This window comes from Anopheles moucheti, chromosome 3 (genome assembly GCF_943734755.1).
Source record: "Anopheles moucheti chromosome 3, idAnoMoucSN_F20_07, whole genome shotgun sequence".
In the NCBI taxonomy this organism is placed as follows: Eukaryota; Metazoa; Arthropoda; class Insecta; order Diptera; family Culicidae; genus Anopheles; species Anopheles moucheti.
This window is the reverse complement of record NC_069141.1, coordinates 15,731,425-15,747,783: the sequence shown is the minus strand read 5'-3', so window position 1 is coordinate 15,747,783 and position 16,359 is coordinate 15,731,425. Positions and strand designations below refer to the sequence as shown.

The 16,359-nt window shown below is 42.7% G+C and overlaps 1 pseudogene; it reads right to left on the bottom strand.

Annotated features, from left to right (window-relative positions):
* Positions 1 to 9,147: 9,147 nt before the first annotated feature.
* Positions 9,148 to 9,713, bottom strand: LOC128300519 (vitelline membrane protein 15a-1-like; annotated as a pseudogene).
* Between the last annotated feature and the right edge of the window lie 6,646 nt (positions 9,714 to 16,359).

The window sequence follows — 16,359 nt, the reverse complement described above, 5'->3', positions numbered from 1 at the left end:
ATTTTTGTGGCTCTTAGGATTTTGAAGCTAATTTAAATGTAGACAACAATCATCGGTGCGACGAGAAATCGGCATGCCAGCTGTAGAATGAAATGCGGGCCAAGTCAATTATTATTTTTTGGGACATGCATAGGAATTTCCACTTATCTTTCCTTTGCGCAATTCAATAAAACCCAACGAAATGACTTGATAACAAAGGAAATTCATAAAAATACTTTTCAATATCATGCCAGATGATCAGGCTTTGGACATTAAAATAAATTAAATAAGAATATATTGAAAAGTAATATTCATTCTTTCAAGTGAGCCGTTTTGAATTGTTTTAGTAAATTAATTAAATTATTCAAAGCGTACTTTAAACTAGTAGCTCCACTGTGGGTTCATCATGCAACTGCAACATTCACAAAATGCGAAACAAAAAAAACGTTATTGTGTCGTAATGTCTTTGACGTTTTATGAGAAATATTCGTCAAACAAATCTTTGTTCGAACAACAATCGAACGGACGCCACCGTATTTCATACAATCGCACACTGCCCTTGCGAGCTTGAACACACTCAGTAAACAGTAAAACTGCTGCAATGTGCAATCACTCACCAGCAGTAAACCGTTTGGGACGAGCTCGACTAACCGGAGGCGGAAGTTACAGACGAAAGTGTGTGGCCGGTCGGGTGGAAAAACGGGGCGAAGAAAGTTTTCCCATTTTCAAAGCGCGTAATTTAAAGCCCTGGCAAACCGGGGCTTGGTTGCCAATGGTTTGGTTTGCAAACAAGCTGCAAACCAACCGTCATGCACACAATGTTGGGGCCGCCCCCGTATGCGCGTTGCATGCACGGTTCCTTTCTTTCATTATTTTGCCCACCGTACAGTGTACGGGTGAAGGGTTGTGGCAGCACGGGAATTGTGTAAAAGAAGTTGTGCAAATAAAAACTAATAAAAAAGTTTTTTAATTGAAAAGTGATTTTCCACTTGGTTTCGCTACGCCAGTTTTCCTTCCGATTCCTTTACGGGTCACTTTCCACCCGGGGTTCACCGATCGGAACAACGATCTTTAGCGAGCAGTGGGCCTGCGGAAAAGCGATGCGGTGGCAGACAGTAATTGCAAATGCACAGCGAACGGATACATTTTTTCTCCTCCGGCCGCTAACAAACCGCACCTTTCTTCCATCGTTTCCCGGCAAAAGCTCATCCTGTGTCGGATGCGGCTAGTGATGCAGCTAGTTCTGTTGTTCATTTGCCCTTTTATGTGTTGTCAGCGGCGGCGGTTCTATGGTGCCAATGTGCATTTTACACCCCCAGCACCAGCACCAGAAGGTGCCAAGTCATTTGGTGGTTGAAAGTCCGGAACGAAACTTCTGCGGGCGTGGAAGCGCAGGAGGAAATTGTATTTTGCACCTCGACCAAACGATCCAACCCAATGATGCCGTGGGTTTTTTGTTTTTTCATGCTGTAACATTTTATGACCAGTAGTAACATCACCAGAACTTCCACCCGGGTTCCGGGTGCATAGAATATAATTAAACTTTAAACGAGTAGAACACGTCAACCTTCGGGAAGGACGTTAATTTAGCGCCTTTATGCTGGGTGGTTGGTTGGAAGGAACACACGGCCTTGGGAAGAATAAGCACAATCTGGTGAAGCTTATGTGACAAGCGACACGCGAGTGACGCTGTGTGGGTGTAAGTAATTGCGTGTAATTTTTAACCTTAACTTACTGGTCACGGTTGCTCGTACACGAAGGAAGACTTGTTGCCTTCGCCTGAAGATGACATTTTGTTGCAAAGGCGAACGAAGCTAATATGCTTAAGAAAGATTAAAGGAAAGTTTTAATGAGAGTTCGCTTCTTTGAGAGCAAACTTTAATGCGGTTTGCAGGTTAAAGTGGTTTTGCGTGGAGGAAAATATTTATATTACGTTATGTAATATAAATTTACTGTTCTAGTATCAAGTTACGTTTAAATGCGTGGAAATAAATTAAAAATGATATTTTTTCATGATCACGATTCTTCTGTCTTCTCTTTGATGTATTCTACTTGGGTATAATATGTATCGCTTATCGAGATGAATATCATATTGTCAAGAAGTTCATTAAGAATACGTTATTCATTCCCAGGAAAAGCCATATCTTCAAACAGAAACCTATTTCTGAGCATCCAACAGTTTTAACAAATATGAACAACGAAGATTGAGACCACAATGAAACTAAATATCCATGGCATGCTTGGAGGTTGTCTATTTTATTTCCTCTATTAGGAAGATATTAGGATATATCCGGCTTCCACATGGCGCTGTCAAAAAAAGTGGGTCAGAGGAGCCTTGTAAGAATTTTCTCAGGGGTTCGCCTCACCCTTTGTAAGAGGAGAACGGATCTTCTTGGAGCATATCTATCTAACGGATGATCTTCTCCAGTAACTTTAAACCAGTGAACAGTTGACAGTGAAGATCACAAAATAGTTGATAAATTTTAAGTTACCTTTAGTTACTTATTTATGCTTTACAATGCTATGAAACTTAAGTAACCATTTTTATAGCATAATTTACAAAATGACCAAAGCTAAACAATCAATATGAAGTCTTTTTATATATTTTTATTTCTATTGCAATAAAACAAACTGCACCGGGGAAATAAGCATTCAAAACAATCACCCAAAAGCTTTCATTGCTTCCCTCGGTGTTGGTGTGATGGAAAGAATTTTAATCAAAATGTCCAAAGAAAGGCGCGTTACTATCGCAGTACTTTGGCAATGCGAATTCTGGGGGCTTTTTGCTTGTTTGAAGAAGCTAAAGAGTTATTCCACTGTGCCGAAATAAAGCACCCCGCATTTGACGCGTTTGAACGTCGGCATTAAACTCACCATCCATCGCCATCGCCAAAACCCGAGTTCAAAATAGGGGTGACAAAATACACTGAGACGGAACATAAAACAAAATGTGTGCCACAACAATGGGAGCGGAAAACAGTCAACCACAAACACACGGCCCAGAACGAACGAACGAACGAACGATCAACTGAACCCCATGGCGTCAAATAAAATTCCCATCGTCGCTCACAGCGCTGGTGAATAGCTGAAAAGTGTGAAGCAAAAACAAATAAATAAATAAATCCAACTGGAAGGCATTTGGCCAGCACAGGCGGCAGAAGTGTTTTCCTTTCTGCCGAAGATTTTGTGCTTGTTCCGAATTCTTCACCCCAAAACGGTGCCCAAGCACGTGGACAGTGTTTGCGTTACCAATTGAAGCACACAAAAATAAAAATAAGCGAAGGAAAATACCAAATATATAAACAAAAAGTAAAATAACAAAGACCAGCAAAAAGGGACTGGTAAAATAAACTTCTGCAAGGCATTCTCCGTACGGTGGGCAAGAAAGCCGGAAGGAAGCACCGCAGAATTTCCGCAACGAACAATATTCAATTGCTGCAATGGTCGAGTGCTTTTTCTTCGTTCGATGAAAATTAAAATTGTTTAGATTTTTTTTGCTCCTTCCGCCACATTCCGAAACCAGCCCCGCAGCAGAATCAATTTCGATTGGTCGCCATTGGGGGAAAGCGCCTTTCCGGTGCGCACAAAACACAAAAGAAACGAACAAATCTAAAGCATTTCTATTTCCGCGAACAGTGGAAGAGCGTCGATACTGTTTGCAGCTTGGTATTTAGAAACAATTGAAATTCATTATAAGATCAGATCGAAACAGTAGCTTAAGGGAAGCTTAACGGCAACAACGCGATAAAACCATCGTCGGCGAAACGAAATGTTCGTCCAGCAAAAGGTTTCCCCTTTTAACCGCCACTAGGACTTCATGGCTGGGTTTAAAGGTTTCGCTATTGTTAAAAGCTACCAACGGAGTGTGTACCGTTCTGCAAGGAGTTTTATTTTAGAGCACATCGAAGCGCCGAGCTTTTAAATAATTGAAGATGATTAAAAACTGCCCTAATTGGAGCTTTCGTCTAGAATCGTTAGAAGCGTCCGCTAGCAGCAACCATGCAAGAGTACCTAGACCATCGTAGAACGCATCACTGACCGGGGCCGAATAGAAGAAGACATTTTCTCGCCTTTTAATTATGCATGGTAATGAAGAGCACATAATTCCTGCTTATCAGCCACCGTGTTCCCGGCAGTCGCTGCGCCGTTGGCTAGAGCTTGCAGACCGGATTTTCTTGAAGGAAGGATTCGGGTCATGTGCTGTTAAAATTTAATACCAACCAAGTATCATTCCCCAATCGGAAAAAGGTGCTTCTTAGCCTCGAGGAATCCATAGGTGGATTTATGTCCACCACAGTTCCCCTGGCATTCCTTGCATCACCTCGTGTGAAACGAAATTAAAGCGAAAACCAAGCAGAAACTTCACCTCACCTCACCAGATCGTACTGGAGGTTTTGAAGGCTGCGGTTACGGGCATACATTTTAAATGATTCAACAACCCGATCGGAATCGGCAAGTGTTTGCGGTAATGGTTAAACTTCCACCTTGTGTTACATCAACCGGGTTCGATGGTGGAACATTCCTGCCCGAAAACAACACCGACACCAGCACGACAGTTTCGGTTCGATCGTCAACGTTTGGTTTGCCCGAAAGGGAAGCAAAGCACTTTTCAACCCAACACGAATACGAATTATGCATCAAAGTGTATCGAATCTGTTGTGCTCCCGGTAGCACTTGTTTTGGATTAAAATGGAGCAATAACTTAAACATCAGCTCAAAAGCAGAGGCAGACAGCGTTCGGAATGGAAAAACTTTGCCCCGACCCGAGACGCATTCTCGAACCATCAGACGTTAATTTAATTTTCAATAATTGATTAACCGGATGAGCGATGAGTTTTAATGGCATTTCTAGTGGGATACAGGCTAGTTGGTGGCGCTGCAAAACCTGGCGGGCCCGGCAATCCTTCCCGGTGCAGGATGGATGGCGTAGCCACTTTAATGGAAGTGTTGGATTTCGGATTTTTACGAACAACGCTCTCCAAAACCTAAGCGATACTTGATCAAAGATTCATGACCGCTAGTATGAAGATTAATTACCGATACGAAGCGAAGTCGTTCGTCGTTTTGGGTGGTTTTATGCTTTGATTGATGTACCTACACTTGGCAGGAAATTTAAAACGCTTCCTTTTTTTATGATATTAATTGGCAGAAGGGTAATGACCAGAAATGGTGCGCGTTGATTAAAATGGGAATTTCTAGGCTCCACACTCTATTTATGGATGTTTCATTAAACATATATTGAAGTACTCTCTCTTACCTTGAAGGCTCTTGATTTGTGATCAATAAAACAGATTGTTTCCTAGTTAACCTTCGGTGCTATTGTAGCTATCACAAAGAAAGCTAAAATATGTGGGATGAAATTACTCATTAAAAAGGGCTCATTAAAACCACAACAGTTCCTGAAGTATCGGCATAAGTTGAAGTCTTATGTTTAAGGACTATGTAACATATATCTTCGTAGTAATAATTCATCTCCTGATTGAAAGTTAACTCGGAGTGGTTTAAATATTCAATTGATTGATTGCAAAATTTGAGTTAAAATTAGTTTATTAAACGTTGTCTCCTCACTTTTAAAACGATTGATGTTGTCGATTGCCATTGCCATGACGTTTCACTGAAAAGTATTGTTAAATGTTGATTATATTAATTAAACAACACTTACTGTGATGTTTGTGGTTGTGTTTAATTGAGGAATATAAAGCAGGACTTTTGGAATATTAATTTGAATATGATTATTAATGTAATTAACCAGCAGCTTCAATGGGAAATAGACGATTGTTGTTACTAGCTGTAATCGCAACAGAAAGCTCATTTCGCAGACAAAAAGCACACAGCCACACCGAGACCGATCAACATTCACCATGACCCTCTCATGAATACTATCGTCACGTTTGCTCCAGGAAACGTGGCGCAGAAAAAGACGCAAAAGACGCACCGCCAACAACAGTGGATGCTAATGATGACATATCCAAAGGGAATGAAGTGTCACGCGCGCGCGTCGACTCGCAGTCCGCGACCGGAAAGCATAATAATCACACACACACACATACACATACACTTAATATATGCACTCCAATTATCAACGGCATAAATTACCATCGGTAACAAACACACACACACAACGAGGACGGAACCAGTTGCACCCCGAACGCCGGACTTTCTCTCCTTTCCGGTTCGGTACGGCTGACGTGACGTTCCGCGGCCGGATATTGGAAGAAGCCATCCGTTTTCGCCGGTTTGGTTTGCTGATGAAACGCTCATGCATATTTACTTACTCATTAAACTAATTGAAACTAATCTCGCACGGTTCAGTGAGTGCAAATGAAAAATTTCCCATACAAACAGGGCGAAACGACAGGGCGTGGGAAATCCTAATGCTAATGCTGTGACAACAAACTACCGCCATCATCCATTTCGGCCCGACGGGAGTCCGAGTGCGCTTGGTTCGGGAGCAGAAATGGAAGCAGGGGAAAAAAAATAGTGAGAAAATCCGAACGACATCCACACGCTGTAATCAGGATTTCCCGCTGGGAGAAAACTGTTGGCCACCCATTCCACCCGTGGGTGGTTGACGGCTTTGGTTGGTTGGTGTGTTTATGGTTTATGTTTGCCGTGTGCTGCTGTTGCTTGCTCGGAAGCTTCCGCTTTTCCGACGCTGTCCTCACCAGCTGTCTCGTTAGTTTATGCGTTTGGGAGGGTGGAAAAGGCATTAAAATACACAAAACAACGACCCACCCCCAACACAGCAAGAGCGGAGTTTAAGCTCCAGTGTCCGGGCAAGGCCAACGGTTGCTGGTTGCTTCTCGCTATGGGAGCTACAATTTGCCGCTACAAGACAGTGAAGAAGAAGCGAATAAAAAAAAAGCAACACGAATCCTGCTGCGGATACAAAAGGGGTTGTGGATCGTTCTGGGGCGGTCAACACCACCACGTGTGATGTCATGTCCACTCTGCTCCATGTTCAACAGCTTTCGCACTCAAAGTTCTACCAAAACCAACAGCGTAGCCATGAAGAAGAAACAAAACCCCAGCAGGCTGGATTTTTTTTTTGTGTTTGGCTCTCGTGCTTTTATATGCATTTGTGTTTGGTGAATAATTAAATCGCGGTAAAAATTGTTGCCTTCCCCGAACGACGTCACAACAAGACAAATCCATTATGGCACAAATATGCTGCGCGTACGCTTAATGCTACTTGTTGTTTGTTAATTTTTTTGATTTGTTTCATTTTTTTCTACCTTTGCACTCTAGCACACGGTCGTTACACTTCCGCGATCGAGCAGACTTGATACGCAACTATTGCGATTTGGGGCCAACTCAGCTGGTGGACGTACTGACGATGCTCAACAATGGTCATAATCAGCATTAATATGTGCTCTGGCTGTTGTTTTATTTTTATTCGTATCCAATATCAGTCTCGGTTCAGCAAAAGTGAACGAGCGGTTGAGTAACTGACCGGAGTGGAATGTGCTGATGTATTTGAGTTCACCGTTCCATTCTGTCTTTCCTCACGTGTTGCAATTTGAAGTGGCTACTGGAGAGAAAAAAAAATGCATATTTAAATTCAGAAAAGGAAAAAAACAATGGTTGACGTTCGACATGTTACTTTTTATTATTTTTGTTTCAGAGAATTGTTTCAATACAAAAACAAATATTTCTGATAAGCAGATACATTTTGAATTGAAATATTGCACTTTACATCTGCATCTATCCTATCTGAGATGGAACGGAACGAACCTAGTAGGTTCGGAATGAAATTCCCATCACTATTCTGAACACAAGACGAAAGAAATATTAATGTTTATGCTGAAAGATATGAACACGAAACTGTAATTGAAATTGTAAATCTTTTATTAACAGCCATTTTTTACTTTACTTATCTCTTTACAGATCCAAAGGACGAAGAACCTTTTGCAACACATGTAAGTATAAACAATTCTTGATACAAAAAAAAAACAAATTAAAAATACGGATTGAATTTTCTTGAGAAAAAGGGTACCTGTTCAAAGACATTTAACAAATCATGCATCCAGCACCGTTTGTTTCCTGGGGTGGCCATAGTTTACTGAGAACGTTAATTAATATCAAACCATAGAAAATTAAACTATCGTCGAAATGTTTACCTGCTTCCGACAAACCAAACAGAAAACACTCATTCCAATCATGAGAAGATGGGACCATAAAATGGTCCCTCCCAGTTCGGCCAGCCTGCAAATTAATCAGAACGCAAAGTACACAGTACACCCAAGCTCCCAATGCTGTATAAATAATAGCCTTTCATCAACATCATTCATACCGGCCAGTGTTTGTTAACTTTTCGTGCAGCAAAGCTCAAATAAAAAAAAAAGAATAAAATCCTCACTGCCGTGCGCCAAACGATTGCATTATTAAGTGACGGACAATCCGGTGACGGTGTCCGGGGTTGTCTCGGTTTTTGCAAGTTATTATGAGTCTTATTTCCGTGTCTCATTTCTCATTAACGGAAAACCTTTATAATGGCATTATTCCACCCACACGACCACCTCGCGCTCCCGCGGCAAGGGTTTGTTGGGGCGTGGGCGTGTGGCATGGTATGAACTAATTATGAAATCAGTGACAATATCCCATTACCAGTGGGTGAGCTGTTTTTGCTTCCTTTTTTTTCGGTTTTATTTTCGTTGGGCCGTGTGTACTGCTGCATTATTCATGCCCTAGACCGACCGGTGGATGTTGAAAGGTTCCATATGGCCGTCGATTCACCGCACGGACACCGGATGAGGAATTAATTATTGGCCCGGCATATTGATCGGGCCGGATTGGTCCACATCCCGAACATTCCCGTAATGGAAACGATTTTGTGCCGCACTCAGTCAGGTTTTTCGATGCGAACTTCTGCTGGGAACTATTTAGCGGACAAAGAGAACTGTTCCCAATTGGCGTGGCGTGAACCGATGCTGCAAAAATCATCTGCTAATGCCAGCTGTTGCCGGCATAGGCGGCATTCGGTCGAAACCGTACCATTCCCAATGCGTTTCCGGCCATTTCGGAGGATGAGAACTGAGCACTAAACCAGCTTACGGACGGTTGCGTCGTCTAACGTTTCGGTATTTTATTATCACACATCAAAACATCAGCAAAGCTTTCACCAACTCAGACAGACGGACCGACGGCTTTCCTTTGCCGACTTGCAGCTCATTCGTCAGCTTCCGTTTCGAACTGTTCGAACGCCCGGTATCCTCCGTGATGGCCACCGTGATGTGTTGCACCGTGATGGGCTGGCACACACGGCACGTGCGCTACGTGAGGTGAGCAGGAAACGAGCAGGTTCGCACCACACGGTACATGGCCACCCTTGCCGCCGTGATAGCCTCCATGATGCGCCGCTGCTGGTGCGTGATGGTAGGCCGGGGTGTGTTTCGTGGCGGGTTTCGGGTGCGGTGCATAGCCACCGTACTGGGCCATACAGCCCAGAACGCACGCGGATAGAAGAATTGCCACGGTAAACGACTGCATCGCTACGACTGTGTGACTGGGATATTGGGTTGGGATTTTTTCCAAGCTGACTACGGCAGAGCAACACTGATGATGGAGTAGAAACGTGACGACACTATTTATAGGCCGCTATGTTTCCCACCCCGCAAGTGTCCTACAGCAAAACGCCTACGCAGGACGTTAAATCTGCTTCCATCGAACAAGTTTAATTGATTGTGATTTCCAACGTTTCTTTTCCAACTTTTTGCACCCAGCGTTTGGTTCATTCACCGAGGCAACAAAAAATGGCCCGATCTCGGAAGTTAGGCTGGGAAAATTTCGACTTAAGCACTGATTAAGCACCGCGCCACATATTGAGGTTTGCTCGAGGGCGGCAATCCGTTGAACTCGAAAGCTCAAAACAAGGCACTTTCGGGTATTGAGGAACTCGCCCATCACGCCTGTTTTTGTGCACTCTAACCGATCATTCGAACATTTATTGGTTGGCGTGCAGAATGCATTTGTTCCTTTTTGTGCCACACTGTACATTGACCGCTTTACGAAAGCGACATTTAAGGGATTGTGTCTTCTGCAAACACTTGCACTTTTTCGGTGGCGCGTGCTGCGCCAAACAAAACTTCCAACTTCTCCCCATCCCCGCAGGACCTTTCCCAGTCGCCGCCAACTACGATTCCTGCTGCGTCGGGTGTAAATTGATTCGCCATTCGATATTTATGACCTATCTGTGTGTATGTCTGTGGTCATCGTCATCGCGGCCATCAACACGATTCGCCCCGGCCACACTGCCAACGGTGCTAATCGTTTTTTGCTGCGATCGTTGCGTGTGTGTGGGCAAAATTTGAATGGGTGCGTCGTACGCAGGGACAGGCAGGCAGTGCAGCATCGGACTCGGCAAAAATTATGTCCCCCGTTGTTTCGGATGTGGTGCGCATTTTTGTTTTTCTTTATTATTGTGAGACGGTTACCAACGGCGAAGAGCGGGGGTGCCATAAATTGAGTCAACAGCCTGAACGAATTGTGGCGATAAACTTTGGACCCATATGCATTGGCCGATCGGGTGGGTCGATGTGTTTTATGTTTGTTGCTATCATTGGAAACAATTTTGTGTGACTCGGGAGGTTTAAGATTTTTTTTTTTCAAACCTATTTTATTATTTAATACGAACAACAAGCAAAAGCCTTTTATTGCATAAAGCAAATGTGAAAGAAAAGCCATTCGAATGGATGATGTGCTGCATTGAGCAAGTGCTGTAATGTTTGAATTTGTCAGGTCAAAATAGTATTGTCTTATAACAATTGCTTTAATAACTCATAAATTATATTATAAGGAATTAAATAAATTGCTAAAGCAAAATGCTAAAGTTATTTTGATGTTAGTTTCGAAAGTGAGCTTATTAAACATTATTCTATGAAAGCTTTCAGTATTTTTTTTTTCGCAAAAAGACCAAATGCCATGCTGTGAAAATAAGGGATGCATTTCATATTTAAATCAATCTCTTAAAGTTATCTCACACATTCCTAAGACGTAAAAACCCCATTTTTCCGGATTCAACTAATGCGATCCGCTCATGCAAAAACGAACTCAGCTTCAATTGTTCCCTTCGTATTCCCATTTCCGTCCGCTGGCAGCCAAACAGTTGACAGCAAAGATCAATCGATCGCACGGGGTAATGCTAGAGCCATCGCGATGGATTTACTTTCACTTCTTTTCACATAACGATGCTTTGGCCCGGATGCTGTACCGACAGCAATCACGTGACGCCTTGTTTTTTTTGCCCTTTATCTCGCACCATCGTGAGCTCTCCGCGAGTGCAAACAAACTTTCCATCAAGCGGTAAAAATCGAAAAACATGTCAAAAGAACAAAAGCCAACAAGGGGGCTCCCTCCAAATATCATAGAAGAGCGCGGGGCTTTTTTTTTTCTTTTGGGGGGAATCTTTACCCGAGGAAAGCGCTATCTTTAAATTAATGCCATACCAATTGAATAAATGTGTGCTTCGGGAAATTTCCACACCCACAGGACACAAGCCAAGCCGAGAACTCTTTCAAGTGTGCTTTGTTGATACGAAACGAGATTGGAACCGTTCTCGTGCGGTATGTTTTTATCCCATTTTTTACACTCTTCTGCTGCTCCAGCAGATGATATCACGATGCTTGAAACGCGATATCGAGACGCTCGTTGATGTTGAGGCTCTAGCCTAGCCTAGCACAAGATTAAAGCAAAGAAAAACGACATTCACGACACAAAAGGAAAACACACACGTAAGGTGATGAAAAACTCGACATACGACGGTGGAGCATTTGGGAAAAGTAAAACCCAACCCCAAAAAAAAAAGATGCCTAAGAAAACGAGACAGTAAATAGCACGCCATCTCCGAGCACGTCTTATCAGCTCTTGCGTGCCGGAACGGAAGGCAGACAAAAAGGCAGAAACAAAAACAGAAACTTCTTCTGCGATAAGAAAAACAAACAAACACTGGGGAGAAAATCGAACCAAGACTACGGGGAAGAAAATCGTATTATCGTCAAAACAATCGTATCGAACGAAGAAAAAAAAAACGTGGCAAAAAGAAAAGCAAAACAAACCGTGGAAACTTTCGCCTTCGTAAAATATTCTCGGCAAGAAGCGATTTGTGATAAGTAAAGCAGAAAACCGAAAAATGGTAAAGATTGTAAAAATACCTAAATCGAACAGCAGCAAGTTTTCCGTTACGATCTGGCAATAGCGCAAATCAAACGCAATAGCGCATTGAATTGTTTTGTGGTTCGCATTTGAAAAATTTGACCTTCTATGGGAAACCTCGTTTTGTCATGCGGAATTATGCGAAACACTGCACAAAGTTTGGAAATCGGAATCGTTATTTCCTATCGAATTATAGCTTTGATGTATAGATCGTGAAAATTGGAAGGAAGCCCCATTTCATAAGTGGATTAATGTGAAGCTAAATGCGTTTCGTAACGCTTCTGTTTCTACTGGTAACAAACAAACACTAGATTCAGGCAGGGTTTGCTAATTTTTGATAGCATTTCTTGAATTTTGTTTACATATTTGTGTATTGCATTAAGTAAAGAAAACTCGTTTTGGAACAAATAAATAACTTCGTAGGTAACACAACACAACGTAATCACAAATAAATATATTCAAGATAAAGCGAAAAACACAAAAAAATAAAAGGAAGCGACAAAACGTCTGTCAAACAAAACAAACTAACATCCTGCCCAGCCCTGTATGTAAACCCTCCCCACGAAGTGCTATGCCTCCTATGCCATATTTTATTGTTTTCACTCCAACCTGCTGAGGCTGCAGTCTGTCAAAACAAGCCTACGTTTTGCTATCCTCTCACGACGGCTCTTTTCTTATCGGGTTTTCGGGGTTTGATTGCCACTTGTGATTTCTTGCCTTTATTGGTCCTGTTTTTGTTTTGTTCCGTTGCACAACTTCGGCTTCCTTATCGAAGCCGGAAGGCGCGAAAGAAATCTATCACTGCTGAACGGCTGCTCGGGAAAAACGGACTTCCGAAGGAGCGCTTTTGGCGGGGATTCCAGAACGGGATGGAAAAACGGGGGAGGGGAGGTGGGAAATGGGAAGCGACAGGGGGTTAACGGTGGTTGCCATTAGTTTGATAGTATCGCTTAACAATCGTACCGTTCACAATTTCGTGTTCCCCCCTTTGCTAGCTAATGAGGGTAGTTTCCGTCTTGTTTTGCCCGGCCCATCGGCACAAAGTTAAGGGAAAAACTCCGCTTCGCAGTTTGTGCTGGGCCGTCTTACGACTCGACTGACTCGCCAGGGCAAATAACCCCACGCTGCACACGCTGTCCGACTTCGGAATGGATCTCATTTGTCAGCACACCCACTTGAGAGCTTTGGCTCGGGCCGTTCCACGCCGTTCCCCTGGTTTGCCCGGTTATAAGTTTTCGTCCTATCGAGCGGTAACTCGTCAAACTCGTTCCGTTTTTGCTCGTCCCGGGAAAGTTTTCCGTTGTTCTTCCCCGTTTTTTTCCTCTCGTGCTCCAACATTATGACCGAACGCGCTCCGATACGCATCAAATTTTCTTCGAATTTCCCATGCCCTGAAGATGATGATTGGGGTTGGCGAAGGACCGCACCGGGCGAGAAGCCACAGCGGGGAGGCGGGCAGGGACCCATAATCCGCAACATATTGGTGGCAGTAAAATGTGAAGTGGGTTGAAATTAATTTCTGCCAACATGTTTTCGAAGGCTTAGCAAAAGTTAGGCCCGGTTCGATTTCCGCTAGACAAGCGCAATTTGCCGGGTATGGCCGGGCACTTGTTCCCCGGGATCTGATCGAGATGAGCCTAATTTATCCTGATGTGTTTTCTGTATCTTGTTGAATTATATTTTTCTTCTACTTGTTGTTGTTGTTGTTGCTGTTGGTGGTTCCCGCCTCGACTCATCTCATTTTAACTTCGCTCATGCGTACCAGGGAAACACAACTTCTGATGAAGCGATTTTATAAACCATTTCCCCTTGTTTCGTTTCGAAATTATTTCACCAACAAAAACACACACCCTTCAACGGTGTCGTTTTGCCCCGTGTGCCTGTGCCCGTGCCACCGTCAGCACATTGCTTACGCACATAAGATTAAGAAGTTGCTGCCGAACGGTTGGTTCCTATCGAGCGGAATGGGTATGGCTGAGGCTTTGCCAGCAAATTGATCGAACCCGATAATTCATCCATCTGGAAATGGATGCGAAAGTTTCGTATTTCATTGATTGTAACTTTTGCGCAAGCGAACCCCCCACCCATTTTGGTGCCATGGTACGTACTGGATGAGAGATAAATATCAAACGAAATTGGCTTTTAATTAATTGAAAATATCCCACCGAAGCGTACCATTCAACAACCGATTAAAGTATTAGCCTCATCTTAAAATGTAAGAGAGACTTTCAAACATCAAATTGAAAGGAAATTTCATGCTCAAGTGATCATTAGTTTAATGGTCATAGTATTCTTACGCTAATCATGGAACACAAAAGTATAACAATTAACAATTTATTTAAATATAAGCTACCGAATCGACTTAAACCAAGGAGAAAAAGCAATTGTAATTCCTTACAGTTGTTGATTGGGTAATCATTACTATTGTCGTAAGGATGCAAGTTTATTTATCAAGAAACATTAATTCGTGCTTCTACTTCATTAGTTTTAACTTTACCCTACTCTGTTTGGATATTGCTGCATAACATCAGAATTAATTGTTGAAGAGTTATATGTTTTATAGACATTTACGATTAGTTTAAGGATTAAAGAACATAATTTTGTTGTTACGTTTTCTCAGCTTACTTAACTGAAAGTTATTTATGAATTTAAATCACTCTATTCTCACAAGAAGTAGAAACTACTATCGTACTAATGTCGAACTTGATTCGAACTTGATTCGTACTAAGGTTAGTCTAGAGCAGCAGAAAGAGAGAGTTCAGAAAGATTATTATTAAGTTTAAAGCATAAAATTGCTAATGGCTGTTTATGTCCTCTTTATCCTGTTTTATAACACACTTCTGTCTAGTATTCATAAACAAAGAACAAAGAAGAGAACTCTATCCTGCTTGCCTCAGGCAATGAAACAATGCTTCATCTTAAGCTTTTGATGGAGCTTTCATTCAATATAAAATTGGAAACTTTTTTATGAATGTTTAAACAACACGTAAAAAGTTTGTGGAAGTTTCGTTCTTCCATTTACATTGTATTATGTCACGTTCTCTCTCTCTTTCTCTTTATTTCCTTCCTGTGCTCACTCATATGGTTTATGTCTGTAGAAAACAAAAAATCCATTTCTAGGTGCCGATGGTTACGAAAAAAAATGCGAATCAATGCCATGAAATAACAGCATGCATAAACGCTCAATCCATCGCCACTGTGGCTGGCGTGGAAAACGCGTGAAAGGCGGTAGGAAAAAAAACAGGCCGGCATCGATCAACTCGAGCTGCTCGAGATGAAATCATTCGAGACGATCGAAAACCCATCGAAATTTGATTGAATTTTTATTGGTGTTAGTTTTATGACACATCCCCGGCAGGATGGGATGAGGGAAAGGGCCAACATCGTCTACATCTCGCTTCACCCAGCGACATGTCAGCCGCGTGTTCTTCATCGTTCATGTTGTGTATCGCTTGATTTGGTTTATGCCTTTTTCATCGCTTTCACTCTCTATCTCAGGGCCTCGTAACGGGTTTCGCCAGCCAAAAAAAAAAAAAACATTGGGGGGATGAAATGGGACAAACGTGGCCAGGATCAAGCAGCCGACTGTGAACTATCGTCGTTACTCTACTCCGTCCCGAGCAAAACCGTGCCACCGATGCTAGTCGCGCTGCGTGTTCGAGTGCCCTGTTGAAAATTGAATCTGACAGCGAAACGAGCGTTGTAAGCGATCGGTAAAGAGCAATTTAATAGCTGTGGAAAAGCAGTAAAATTGTCCTTTCCCTTTGCAAGTGTGCTGCTTTGTCCCGCGTGCTCATAACGCGAAGGGACCCACTTTTATGGATGAAAATTTGCCACTTTTTTACGTTCACTTTCACGCTGGAGGGAAACGCTTAAAAAAGGGACGATTTTTCATCATTTGGGAAGCGCAGCGGACGCGGATACGCTACCGAGCAGGATTAAACGATGCGAAACGTTAAGACAAGGCAGAAATATATACATGCAAACTACTTGCCACTTTTGCCGGGTGTGGAGGGGCAAAAAGGACACTCCAGTTCCGGTGCGTTTTAGTCCAATGCTGCCTCGACCGTGAATCATTTTCGGCAGCACTCGGACGTCTTACGACGTGATAAAAGGATCGCACACAATAGTGAGGTCCAGCATAGTTTCTAGAGGACATTTCTTCCTTGTTTGTCGTTCGTACGGGAATCAAAAGAAACTCCCGCCCAGCCGATAGCTTCCTTAAAAAGA